The sequence below is a fragment of the Schistocerca americana genome, chromosome 2 (genome assembly GCF_021461395.2).
Source record: "Schistocerca americana isolate TAMUIC-IGC-003095 chromosome 2, iqSchAmer2.1, whole genome shotgun sequence".
In the NCBI taxonomy this organism is placed as follows: Eukaryota; Metazoa; Arthropoda; class Insecta; order Orthoptera; family Acrididae; genus Schistocerca; species Schistocerca americana.
The window spans coordinates 474,390,248-474,402,576 of NC_060120.1; the positions used below are offsets into that span (position 1 = coordinate 474,390,248).

At 43.8% G+C, this 12,329-nt stretch overlaps 1 protein-coding gene across 3 annotated transcripts in view; it reads left to right on the top strand.

The window, feature by feature from the left end:
- The window catches only part of LOC124594844 (spindle and kinetochore-associated protein 1-like), a 90,988-nt gene that overhangs the window by 61,323 nt on the left and 17,336 nt on the right, over positions 1-12,329 (top strand). The window lies entirely within an intron of this gene.

Consider the following 12,329-nt stretch of genomic DNA (forward strand, 5'->3'; position numbering starts at 1 on the left):
GAAATCTTATTCAGTTTTTTTATTTTTGTTACTGTTGTCTACATGCAATAAAAAGTAAACTACTCTGATAATGACAGAAATATCTCATTTTAAAGTAATTTGCCTCATAAAAGGTATATCAGTAATGTCAATTCAGTAATTTTCTGCATCACATATTGATTTTTCTTGAGCTGGGCAGGTTGTGATCACTTGATATATACAGTCTGCCTGGCAGAAAAAAAAAAAAAATTAAGAACACAGTCACCAGCAAGATGCAGAACATTTTAATTACACTAATTAATGGTAAAATAATTGAAAATAACAGGTTTAAAGAGCTAGTACATCTAATGGCAAGAACTCCTTATAAGAAAAATAAAACAGAGAATGTATGATGATAAATGAAGTCACAAAACACAAAAATAAAGAACAACTTTATATTTTTAACTTCACACATCAAAGATAGAACTTATAAATAGGAAATAAACTGATCCAGTAATGAAACTCTTCCATTACAGAAGGCAGTGTGTAACAGGATCTACAGTATCTCATTTAAGGTAGAACCATTGCTGTCACATTCAGTTGTGGAAGAATTGATGACAGAGGCCTCTGTTTACTACTTATTATTTATTACAGTAACTCTTAGACAAGGGACAATGCAACATATCACTCACCAGTCCAATTACCAATAATGCATAAGATTATAATGTGGACAGTAATGCTGTGCAGAACTGTCATTATTTTCACATTATTCTGTTGAGAACCTTTCTATACTATAAATCGAAAGGCAGTGATATACGACAGACATAGCAATACCATCACTGGACAAATTTTACATGGTACGAAACTACTGGATTAATAGGTCATAGTATATTGTATTGTAGGAGGTCTTGTGCTAGGGTAACAGACTCCTAACATAATAGTGTGAAATATTCACAATATTCATAACTTTGAAAGTGTCATATTTAATTGGTAATCATATCATGGGATTCTGTCTTTAATACCTGCTAATTGGCGAAAACAATTATTATGGTTCTAAGAAAATGTTTTCTGTGCAGGTGAGAATGAAAGACTGTCTGTGTGTGTTGACCCGATAACTCTGATTACAAACATGACATTAGTGCCGCGGCACAAGTTGTCTAGTAGTCCTTTTTGTCAACACATACTAATAGTACCAGGGTGAATGAGATATCATTAGAAAGGTTTTTAACTGACTTCTGACATTGCACACTGATTATTGCCCTAAAACTTACTATTTGTGGAAAATTTTAATGTAAGAGATTTATTAACTATTGCATACAAAAGGGCATCATAACTATTTTTTACATAGCTAACTTATTAATCATGAAAAGAGACTTACTTTTCTCATTCTTTTATTCTAAATATCATTTTATTCGTTTCAAAGTATCCAGTGTTGTCGTAGGTAATAACTGTGACCACTGGGGTGGTCCATTTTCTGTGCCCATCGTACAAGTTGATTTTTCCGTATGAATACACTTTCCAATGACAGACAGATTTGTCATTGTCACCTTGAATTGTGATTTACCTATTGCTAGACTGTGACCTAACATAATTACATAAAGTACGAAGTGCCACTAGAATCTCAAAATACAGTTAGAGCTTATTGTAGCCTTGGTGACATACCAGGTAAGAACCGAGCACTAAGTATTAATAGATACATTTCACATTTATGTACTTCTTTGTATTTTATGTTCATATTTGCCATTAAACTTCTCTTCAACAACAGGTAAATGTAATTATTACGCTTAGATATTAGAAATTACAAGCAATAATGCAAGGAAATCTATATACAAGGGTGTATAATAAATTCATGATGATTATTTCATGTCGTTCGGGTCATTTTTAAAGATGTTTCTTCTTGATACAGCCACCCTGTCCCAGATTCCCACAGCTACCATGTCCCAACAACTACACTTGTCCCAAATAATTTCATTATTTAAAACTGTAAAAGTGGCAAAGTTTCGCATGGATCCCCTGGTTTCATTGTATACTTGATTTATTGCATTCCTTCCTTCATTAACAATTTCCTGTGCTGCAATAAGCATAATAACTGTTACGTTAAATCCATAATAACTGTTACATTAAACCCATAAATCATATTAGCATAGTCCATATCAGTTCAGGCAGGCTAGGAAAAATCGTAGCTTCATAGTCTCGGATGTTATTGAATTTAGCATATGTTAAAATGGACTAAGTAAAGAACACCTACATCATTTGTCTTCTCCAAAAAAATTTGTGCTCAGAGATACAGTGTGTGGTCAGTTTTGCTGTATTGTATTCATCCATAGCTTTAGTAATTTCTCTGCACTTTCTTGACGCATAGAGCTTATGAATCGACGTCACTGACCACGGTTTCTTAACAGGACTATCGCCTAACTCTGTAGTTGACTGATTCAGGGTGTTTAATTTTTCCTCTGTTGATGCAAAATATGCATCATTTGCACCATGGGAGGCTTCATCTTGTTCAGATACATTATTATGTCAAAACATTTAGAATACAAAAAGTTGCTATTGGTAACATCTTCACTTTGAAACAGTCTTCAAATGACAACATTTATATCCAAACTGAACAAAGTCTGGTTTTTTGTCTTATATATTACTCTTATATTTGAGTCGTTTTCACAAAATACACTGCAACTGCAACTGTGTCAACTGGCAAATAACTGCAACAAAGACAATAGAAATAAACATTATAACAAATAAATTAGTAAGGAACAATTTCATTGAACACATACATAGCTGGCCGGAGTGGCCGAGCGGTTCTAGGCACTACAGTCTGGAACCGCGTGACCACTACGGTCGCAGGTTCGAATTCTGCCTCGGGCATGGATGTGTGTGATGCCCTTAGGTTAGTTAGGTTTAAGTAGTTCTAAGTTCTAGGGGACTGATGACCTCCGAAGTCAAGTCCCATAGTGCTCAGAGCCATTTGAAGACATACATTATGAAAAGAAAAAAAGTGATTTCTGTGGCTGGCAGCTATGAAGTGAATTAAAATACATTCACATAATTATGGAAGGCTACGATATGTTGTTAGTTCCAGATTTTATTTTATTTCCACCTTTTTGACAGTCAAGCATTAATCGCCTTGCAGAACAATGAAGTTTTTTTGTCGCTTTGCTAAAGAAATTCACCTTTTATTTATCTTTTCTGCTGAGGCAGCCAGTTTGTTTCAAATGAAGTGTTTACTTCCACACTATTGGCTAGTTTCAACTGTTCACTGCATTCCAAGTGCACGTTTTCATCTTCTAGCATGTATGGTATTATGCCATAACAAAGAACCAAACATGAGATAATACAGTACTGGTACTCCAAGAAAATTTACTTTCCGAAAACCATTCTGAAGAGTTTAATATCAGGTCGAGACCTACTTCGTTGCGAATCTGGACGTACGACTGTGCACTTTAACGCGAATTATTCATTTCAGTATGGTTCAAGAAATTCTGACTCTCTTGGAGTATCCTCTGATGTCTTGTTTCTTTTATGACATAATGTAAGATCTTTTAATGTTTTACACATACAAACATACGGGCTTCCTACGTCATCGTAGTTCTGCATGCGCAGGGATGCCTCTTATGTGGCACTCTGTGGTAACTGCTGGAACAAATTTCTTTGTAACAGATCTCGGGGAAATTGTGGTTTGAAAAGCATTATTTTCAAAGTAAATTTCCTTTTGCGCAAGATGAACTATGTGCGAGAATTTATGATGAATTTCTTAAATCACAGAGCGTTTGACTCTCATTTAAAAATCAACTCTTTGATGACAAGCCATTTAGAAGAATTTCGAGCCCAGATGATCAGAGATTTATGTTGGTACTAAACATTTTACTGGCACATTTGTGTGATGTGTCTTAAAGTGTAAAACATGCAAAAAAGATCAACATTATATGTGAAAGCTTAGTTTCTCTTGTAGCTTATTAATCTTCGCTACAAATATTATATATGAAAAGTTTACTTTTCTTGTAGCAACACTATGTATATTAATTTAAACCATTAACTTTTCCTGTTTGTGTGTTTGCGCTACTTAATAGTGATGTTGCTATTGGCTGACTAAATCGTGTGTCTTAAGCTATGAATATCCGCTGTCATCAGCTGGCGAGATCACGTGACAAGAGCTATGACTGGCTTACAAAAGCGCATCGCAATGTCGATTTCAAAGCTTCAGAAAGTAACGTGGGGTTTTCGGTGCAATTCTAATTTATACTTTCGTAATACAAAAATATGCAGCGTGTATGTTTCTGCACATCAAAGAACTTTCCAAAACGTGGTTTTCCCCCCTGAGTTTCGTTTTCTGAAGTGGCGGGAAATTCTCAGCTGCTGTATAAAACCATAACCATTCAAATGATTGACAAATTTTACAGTTCAGAGGGAACGAATACTGTCACTTAACACGAAAAAAGTGTATTCTCACCCGGGAGAAAGTGTTTCCCACTCGGGAGAAAGTGTATTTTTAACCAGAAGATCCGGGAAAATTCCAGGAATTTTTTTTCTTTGTCCACGTATACACCCTGTAATCAAGAAGTCGATGTGTGCAAAAAATCCTGCAATGGCAACACTTTCGCAGTTATGGACGGTTATAGAGGCAGCATGGCTCTGACTCCTTGTCGCGTTGAGTTGCAGCACAACTCCAGGCAAAAGGAGGTCCGACATGATATTAGGAGGTACCCCATGGTTTTTGTCACTATAGTGTATTGCTGCTCCAAACACTTCTTAAGCCCCGCCCCCCCCCCCCCCCCCCCCCCCGGCTCCAGGGGTTAGAATAGGCCCGAGGCATTCCTGCGTATCGTAAGACGACTAAAAGGAGTCTCGCGCGTTTCGGCCTTTATGTGATGTTCCCCTGTAGGGTTTGACCATTTTTTCAAAATTTCCCCGAAGAGCAAGCCAATTGGGGAAGGGCGCCTTACACAGTGCATCGTGTCCAATGTGCGCTGAGACCTATCGCATCCTTCGCCAATGTGGATCTGAACTTCTGCTCATTCTCAAACTGTTGGATGAGGTCACCCTCTTGGGTGCATACTTTTCCATCAACTGTGCAGTATCGTTTTCTACGCCGACGATGATAATGGACTTGTTTGCTTGGTTGCACGGTAGCCAGTCCGTTGTGGTGGGGCCTCCATATACACTGTTGGTTGTAGGCCCCTGACCATACAGGGATCACTCTGCTGATGCCTGCGCCATTAACTCCTCATGTATGCCGAGGAGTAGATGCCCGTCACCCTGGGGCATCGGGACTCTCGGCAATGCCAGGTGGCCTTTGTTGCGGCTGGGTGGCGCCTGTGGGGAGTGCCCCTATTTGGATTGGATGGCATCAGGGCGGGTGACACGCGATGAAGCATAGTACATCATCGCTTGCTGGTGGTCAAACACCAGCAGTCTCTAAGTGGTCAAGTTCTAACTTCATTGCTAAGAAATACGACTCCAAATCATTCCCCTGCTGGCCACACCATGGGAGGAAAGTCAGGCTAAGGACGGCAGCAGCTCTTATTCACCCCGGTACCTTGTCAGGTATGTTCGAAAGCTGATAGGGAATCTTTCATGATGATGAAGCCCCATTTTTATGTTGAGCATTTAGAGGACAAGTTTGGGGAGGTAGAGGGCTTGCCCAAGATGAGATCTGGGTCAGTCTTGATCGAAACAGCATCCTCTGCCCAGTCAAGGGCGTTACTCGCTTGTGACAAGCTGGGGGATGTTTCTGTAATCATCGCACTCCATAAGATCTGAAATATGGTCCAGGGTATCTCATTTCACAGGGATCTTCTTTTGCTGTCTGACAATGAGCTGCGCACCAATTTCGAGCAGCAAGGTGCACATTTCATTCGGCGGGTCCACCGGGGTCCAAGGGATGATCAGTTTGCCACCAGTGCCTTCATCTTGGAGGCTGATACATGACCCGAGAAGGTAAAGGTGATGGTCTACTGCTGTGAAGTAAAGCCCTATATCCCTTGCCCAATGCGGTGCTTTAAACAGTTGATGGAAAAGTACACACCCAAGAGTGTGACCTCATCCAACAGTCTGAGAATGAGCAGAAGTACAGATCCACATCGACGAAGGATGCGATAGGTCTCAGCACATGTTGGACACGATGCACCATGTAAGGTGCCCTTTCCCAATTGGCTCGCTCTGGAACTGGAAGTTCAGCCATATGTCTTCCAGCTGTACTTCCAGTGTCACATGTTGAGATTATGGATGCTCACCACATCCCAATACTCCATGTGTCCCGCATGCCATCTGTGTCAACTGCAGAGAGCACCATTTGCTATACTCGCCTGACTGCAGGATTCTCCAGAAATAAGGAAAATCATGGAGTAAAAGATCCTGGACTGACTGACCTACACTGAGGCTAAGAGGTAATTTGAACACTTACTGTACACATGCCGTCGCTACAACAGTTCTAGCTTCATCAGCTCCACCAACCCCAGTCACCTCTCAGAGTTGGAGGACTACACCTGGCCCCTTGATGGTGGGGGGCACTTCCATCCCTGTTGCTCCCGCACCACCTGTTTCGGGAGCACCCCCCCCCCCCCCCCCCCCCCTCCCTCCCCAATCATTCGGGATTTCAGTCTCCACTTCTGAGCCAGAGAAGCGTAAGGCTTCTTTGGCTCCTCTCGCTAGGAAGGGGTCCCTTGGGTCACTTCCTTCCCAGGCTTCTGTCAATGGGAAAGATGACACCTGCCAGTGGCTGAAGAGCCCAAAAGCAGCTGGTCGTAAGGCTTCACACTCATCCTTAATCCTGGAGACTGGATCAGAGAAGTCCTCCCATCCAGGGAAACCCAAAAAGAAGAGCCACAAGACCAAGGGAATTGCAATGGCACCCACACCACTGCTACCTACAAGCTCTGTGTCTGCAGATGAGGTGGAGGTTCTGGTGTCCTCTGGAGACCTAGATATCGTCAGACCCTCAGACACAGTGGATATAGACTGCACAGGCAAAATGTCAATGGCAGCAGGTGACTCTGAGGTGTAAACTGCCTCATTGAATGACCCATGGCTTCTCAGTCTCACGATGATGTCATCCACCATTGGAATTGCGTTGGTTTTTTCCACCGCCTGGCTGAGCTATGGTAACTGTTAAGCTTTGCACCTGCTTTCTGCATTGCCCTCCAGGAAACCTGGTTCCCGGCAATGTGGACCCCTGCCCTCTGTGGCTATAAGGGATACTACAGGAACTGTAGTGACTATAATTGAGTGTCAGGTGGAGTTTTCATTTATGTCCTAAACTCAGTCTGTAGTGAAATTGCCCCTTCAACTCCCTCTTGAAGCCGTGGCTGTCAGAATATGGACGATGCAGGAAATAACTGTCTGCAATGTATATCTTCCTCTAGATGATGCAGTACCCCTGAATGTATTAGCTGCCCTGATTGATAAACTTCCTAAACCTTTCCTACTTTTGGGAAATTTTAATGCTCATAAGCCTTTGTGGGATGGCACCATGCTTACTAGCCGAGGTCGAGATGTCTAAACTTTACTGTCTCAGTTCGACCTCTGCCTCTTAAGTACTGTGGCCGCTGCACATTTCAGTGTGGCTCGAGGTAGTTACTCAGCCATTGATTTATCAATTTGTAGCCCAGGACTTCTCCCACCTATCCACTGGAGAGCACATGATGACCTGTGTGGTAGTGACCACTTCCCCATCTTCCTGTCACTGCCTCGGCATCAGGCACAGGGACGCCTGCCCAAATGGGCTTTAAACAAGGCAGACTGGGAAGCCTTCACCTCTGCTGACACCATTGAATCTCCTCCACACAGCGCAGTGGTTAGCACACTGGACTCGCATTCGGGAGGTCGACGGTTCAATCCCGTCTCCGGCTATCCTGATTTAGGTTTTCTGTGATTTCCCTAAATCGTTTCAGGCAAATGCCGGGATGGTTCCTTTGAAAGGGCACGGCCGATTTCCTTCCCAATCCTTCCCTAACCCGAGCTTGCGCTCCGTCTCTAATGACCTCGTTGTCGACGAGACGTTAAACACTAACCACCACCACCATCCTCCACACAGGAACATCGATGTGATGGTTGAGCAGGTGACTACAACAATCCTTACCACAGCAGAAAACATGATCCCTCGCTCTTTAGGGTGCCCCCCGGTGAAAGGCAGAAGTCGCTGAAGCAATTAAGGAGCATTGGTGAGCTCTATAGCGGCACCGTTCTCTGGAGCACCTCATAGCCTTTAAACGGCTCTGTCCCTGCGTTCGCCAACTTATCAAATGACAGAAGCAGGAGTGTTAGGAGAGATAAGTTTTGACCATTGGGTGCTATACATAACCTCCACAAGTCTGGGCAAAGATCAAAGGTGTTTTCGAGTACTAGACCCCAACAGGTGTTCCCGGTGCTGACATGAATGGCGTGTTGTCTACCAACGCAAACGTGATTGCCGAGCTCTATGCTCAAGCTTCTGCGTCAGAGAATTAACCCCCAGCCTATCACACTCTCAAACGGCGGCTGGAAGGGAAAGTCCTGTCGTTCACTACATGCCACAGTGAATCCTATAACACCCCTTTTACAGAGTGGGAGCTCCTCAGTGCCCTTGCACATTGTCCCAACACAACTCCTGGGCCAGATTGGGTCCACAGTCAGATGATGAAACTATAAGCAACATCTCCTCGTGATCTTCAACCAGATCTGGTGCGATGGCGCCTTTCCATTACATTTGCGGGAGAGCACCATCATTCCAGTGCTCAAACCTATTAAAAATCCGCTTGATGTGGATCGCTATTGGCCCATCAGCCACACCAACGTTCTTTGTAAGCTGCTGTAACGTATGGTGTGTTGGCGGTTGGGTTGGGTTGGGTCCTGGAGTTACATGGCCTACTGGCTCCATGTCAGGGCAGCTTCCACCACTGTTGCTCTGCTACTGATAATGTGTCCCTCGAGTGTGCCATCTGAACAGCCTTTTCCAGACGTCAACAACTTCTTTTTTGATTTACGAAAAGTGTATGACACCACCCTGCGACATCATATCCTTGCCACATTATACAAGTGGGGTCTCAGAAGTCTGCTCCTGATTTCTATCCAGAATTTTCTGTCGCTCTGTATTTTCTGTGTCAAAGTTGGTGCCTCCCATAGTCCCCCCCCCCCCCCCCCCCCCCCCCACCACCACCACCATATCCAGGAGAGTGGATCCACAGGGCTCTGTATTCAGTGTATCTCTGTTTTTGCGGCCATTAACAGTCAAGCAGCAGTTGTAGGGCCGTCCATCTCACTGTCTCTGTATGCAGATTACTCCTGCATTTCATACTGCTCCACTAGTACTGGTGTTGCTGAGCGGCGCCTACCAGGTGCCATCCACAAGGCGCAGTCATGGGCTCTAGCCCACAGCTTATAGTTTTCAGCTTTAAAGTCATGTGTTATGCACTTTGGTCGGCATCGTACTGTTCATCCAGAACCAGAATTTTACCTTAATGATGATCCACTAACTGTATTGGAGACATATCTATCCTTAGGACTGGTTTTCGGCACTGATTGACTTGGCTTCCTCACCTTTGTCAGCTTATGTGGAAGTGCTGGCAGCATCTCAATGCCCTCCGCTGCCCTAGCAACACCAACTGGGGTGCAGGTCGCTCTTTGTGGCTGCAGCTCTACAGAGCCCTTGTTCAATCCCGCCTTGACTATGGGAGTCTGATTTACGGTTCGGCGGCGCCCTCAACGTTACGTTTACTCGATTCAGTGCACCACTGTGGTGGTCAGCTAGCGACAGGAGCTTTTAGGACGAGTCTGGTGACCAGCATTCTGGTGGAGGCCGGAGTCCCTCCATTGCAGGTTAGGCCTGCACAACTGCTGGCCAATTACGTTGCACATGTTTGTAGTTCTTCTGTGCATCCCAGTTAGTCTCCTTTTCCCACCCATGGCGGTTCATCTCCCGCATTGGCGGCCCAAGTCAGGACTTCCAATTGCAGTTCGTGTTCCATCCCTTCCTTTCAAACTGGAGTTCTTGCCTTTACCACCTGTATTTGAGGTCCATTCACGTACACCTCCATGGTGTACACCCAGGCCCAGGCTTCGTCTGGACCTTTCACATGGCCCTAAAGACTCAGTTAACCCCGCGGCTCTCCGCTGCCACTTCCTCTCGATTCTTGACATGTACCAAGGCCATGAAGTGATTTACACCGATGGTTCGATGACTGATGATCATGTCGGCTTCGCGTATGTCCATGGAAGACATATTGAACAGTATTCCTTGCCCGATGGCTGCAGTGTTTTCACTGCAGAGCTGGTGGCTATATCTCGTGCTCTTGAGCACATCCGTTTACGCCCTGGGGAGTCGTTTCTTCTGTGTACTGACTCCTTGAGCAGCCTACAAGCTGTCGACCAGTGCTACCCTCGTCGTCCTTTGGTAGCGACCATCCGGGAATCCATCTGCTCCCTGGAACGGTCCAGTCATTCAGTGGTGTTTGTCTGGTCCCCAGGTCACGTCAGAATCTCAGGGAATGAACTTGTCGACAGACTAGCCAAGCAGGCTACACGAAAACGACTTATGGAGATCGGCTTCTCTGAAACTGACCTGCGTTCGGTACTACGCAGCAAAGTTTTGCGGCTTTGTGAGACAGAATGGCATAACCTCAGTACGAACAATAAACTGCATGCCATGAAAGAGACTACGAATGTGTGGAAGACCCCCACGTGGGTCTCTCACAGGGACTCTGTGGTTCTCTGTCGGCTCCGCATTGGCCACACTTGGGTGACACACAGCTACCTCCTGCGCCGTGATGACCCAGCCTTGTGTCAGTGCTGCACCCACTGACAGTAGCCCATATCTTGGTGAACTGTACTTCTTTGGCTGCCCTGTAACGGATTCCTCAGTTACCAGACTCGTTGCCATTAATTTTAGCTGACAGCGCCTCATCGGCTAATTTAGTTTTACGTTTTATATGTGATGGTGGGTTTTATCATTCTTTATAAGTTTTTGTGCAAGTCCTTTGTCCCTTTGTGTTCTCCACTCTAATGCCTTTAGGCTGGATGTCTTAATGTGTCACAGAGTAGCTGGCTTTTCCTTTTTATTCTCATGCTCGACCAGCCACAAGTATCTGCTCTCTTGTGTTTATCCCTTCTACCTGTTTCTTGCTTTTCTCTGTGGTTTTCTTTTCCTGTTTTTTCCATAGTAGTGTTGGTTGTCCTTCTGTCGTTCTTCTGGTTCTTCCATTCTCCTGTTGTTGTGCTGTATGTCTCCTTTCTTTTCCTCTTTCCTTTGTGTAATTATTTTACCGGGAACAAGGGACTGATGACCTGGCAGGTTTATTCTGAAAGATGTCATTTGTCATACAGCTGAGTGGAACTACCAAAGACTACTGGTGGGCATCATTATTTCATATCACAGTCACCAGAGACATTTTCGTGTGAATAGCAGCAATAAGCATTACAAAGTCTGTTCAAAAACTACCAGAACATTCATAATTTCATGCCAATGTTGCAATGGAGCAAACTTCCATTGGGATCTCTGCACAAGTCTGTATTTAATGTGTGACTGACTGCCGGAAGTTTCATTGTTGTAGATCTATTAGTTATTGTTCAGTGCTGTATTGAGTAGAACATTGTGTCGCATAGTTTGCAAATTTAGAGATGGCAGAGTTAGAGAAGCAATTGCAACGGAATTAAATTTTCCATGAAACTCAAGAAAATGTTTACAGAGACACACCAAATGATGCAGGAAACCTACGATGATGAGTGCTTAAGCCGTACTCAGTGTACGAATAATTCACACCAATTAAAAATGGCTGGAACGAAGTTAAAGAATACCCTCCTTCAGTACGCCCTTCAATGTTTACAAACAACACTCATGTCAAGAAGTCAATGAAATTGTACATGCAAATTGAAGACTGACTCTCAGAGAGATTACAGAAGAATGTAACGTTTCAGTTGGATTGTGTCATCAAATCATGATACAGGATTGTAGACTGCATTGTTTGCTACCAAGTTCATCCCACAGCTCATTAGTCAGTACCAGCATCATTTGGTGTGTCTCTGTAAAGGAAAGATCTTCGCTTCGCAATCTGTGAAGAGCTTATGGATCATGCAAATGAGAACTAGATGTTCCTTCAGAGAATCACAACTAGCGATGAGACATGGGTCTGCAGTTACGGTGTAGAGACCAAGGTTGAGTCTACACAGTGGGTCAGGAGAGGTTATCAGAGACCAAAAAAAGTTCGTCAGGTCACGTCAGGTCAAATGTCAAAGCCATGCTGATAGTTTTCTCTGACTTTGAAGCATTAGTTCACCACAAATTCGTGTCCCAGGATGAACTGTTATTCAACACTACTATTGGGATGTGCTGCAATGTATGCGAGAAATTGTGAGAAGAAATGGCCTGAAATGTAGTGAGACAATTCGTGGCTCTCGTACCACGA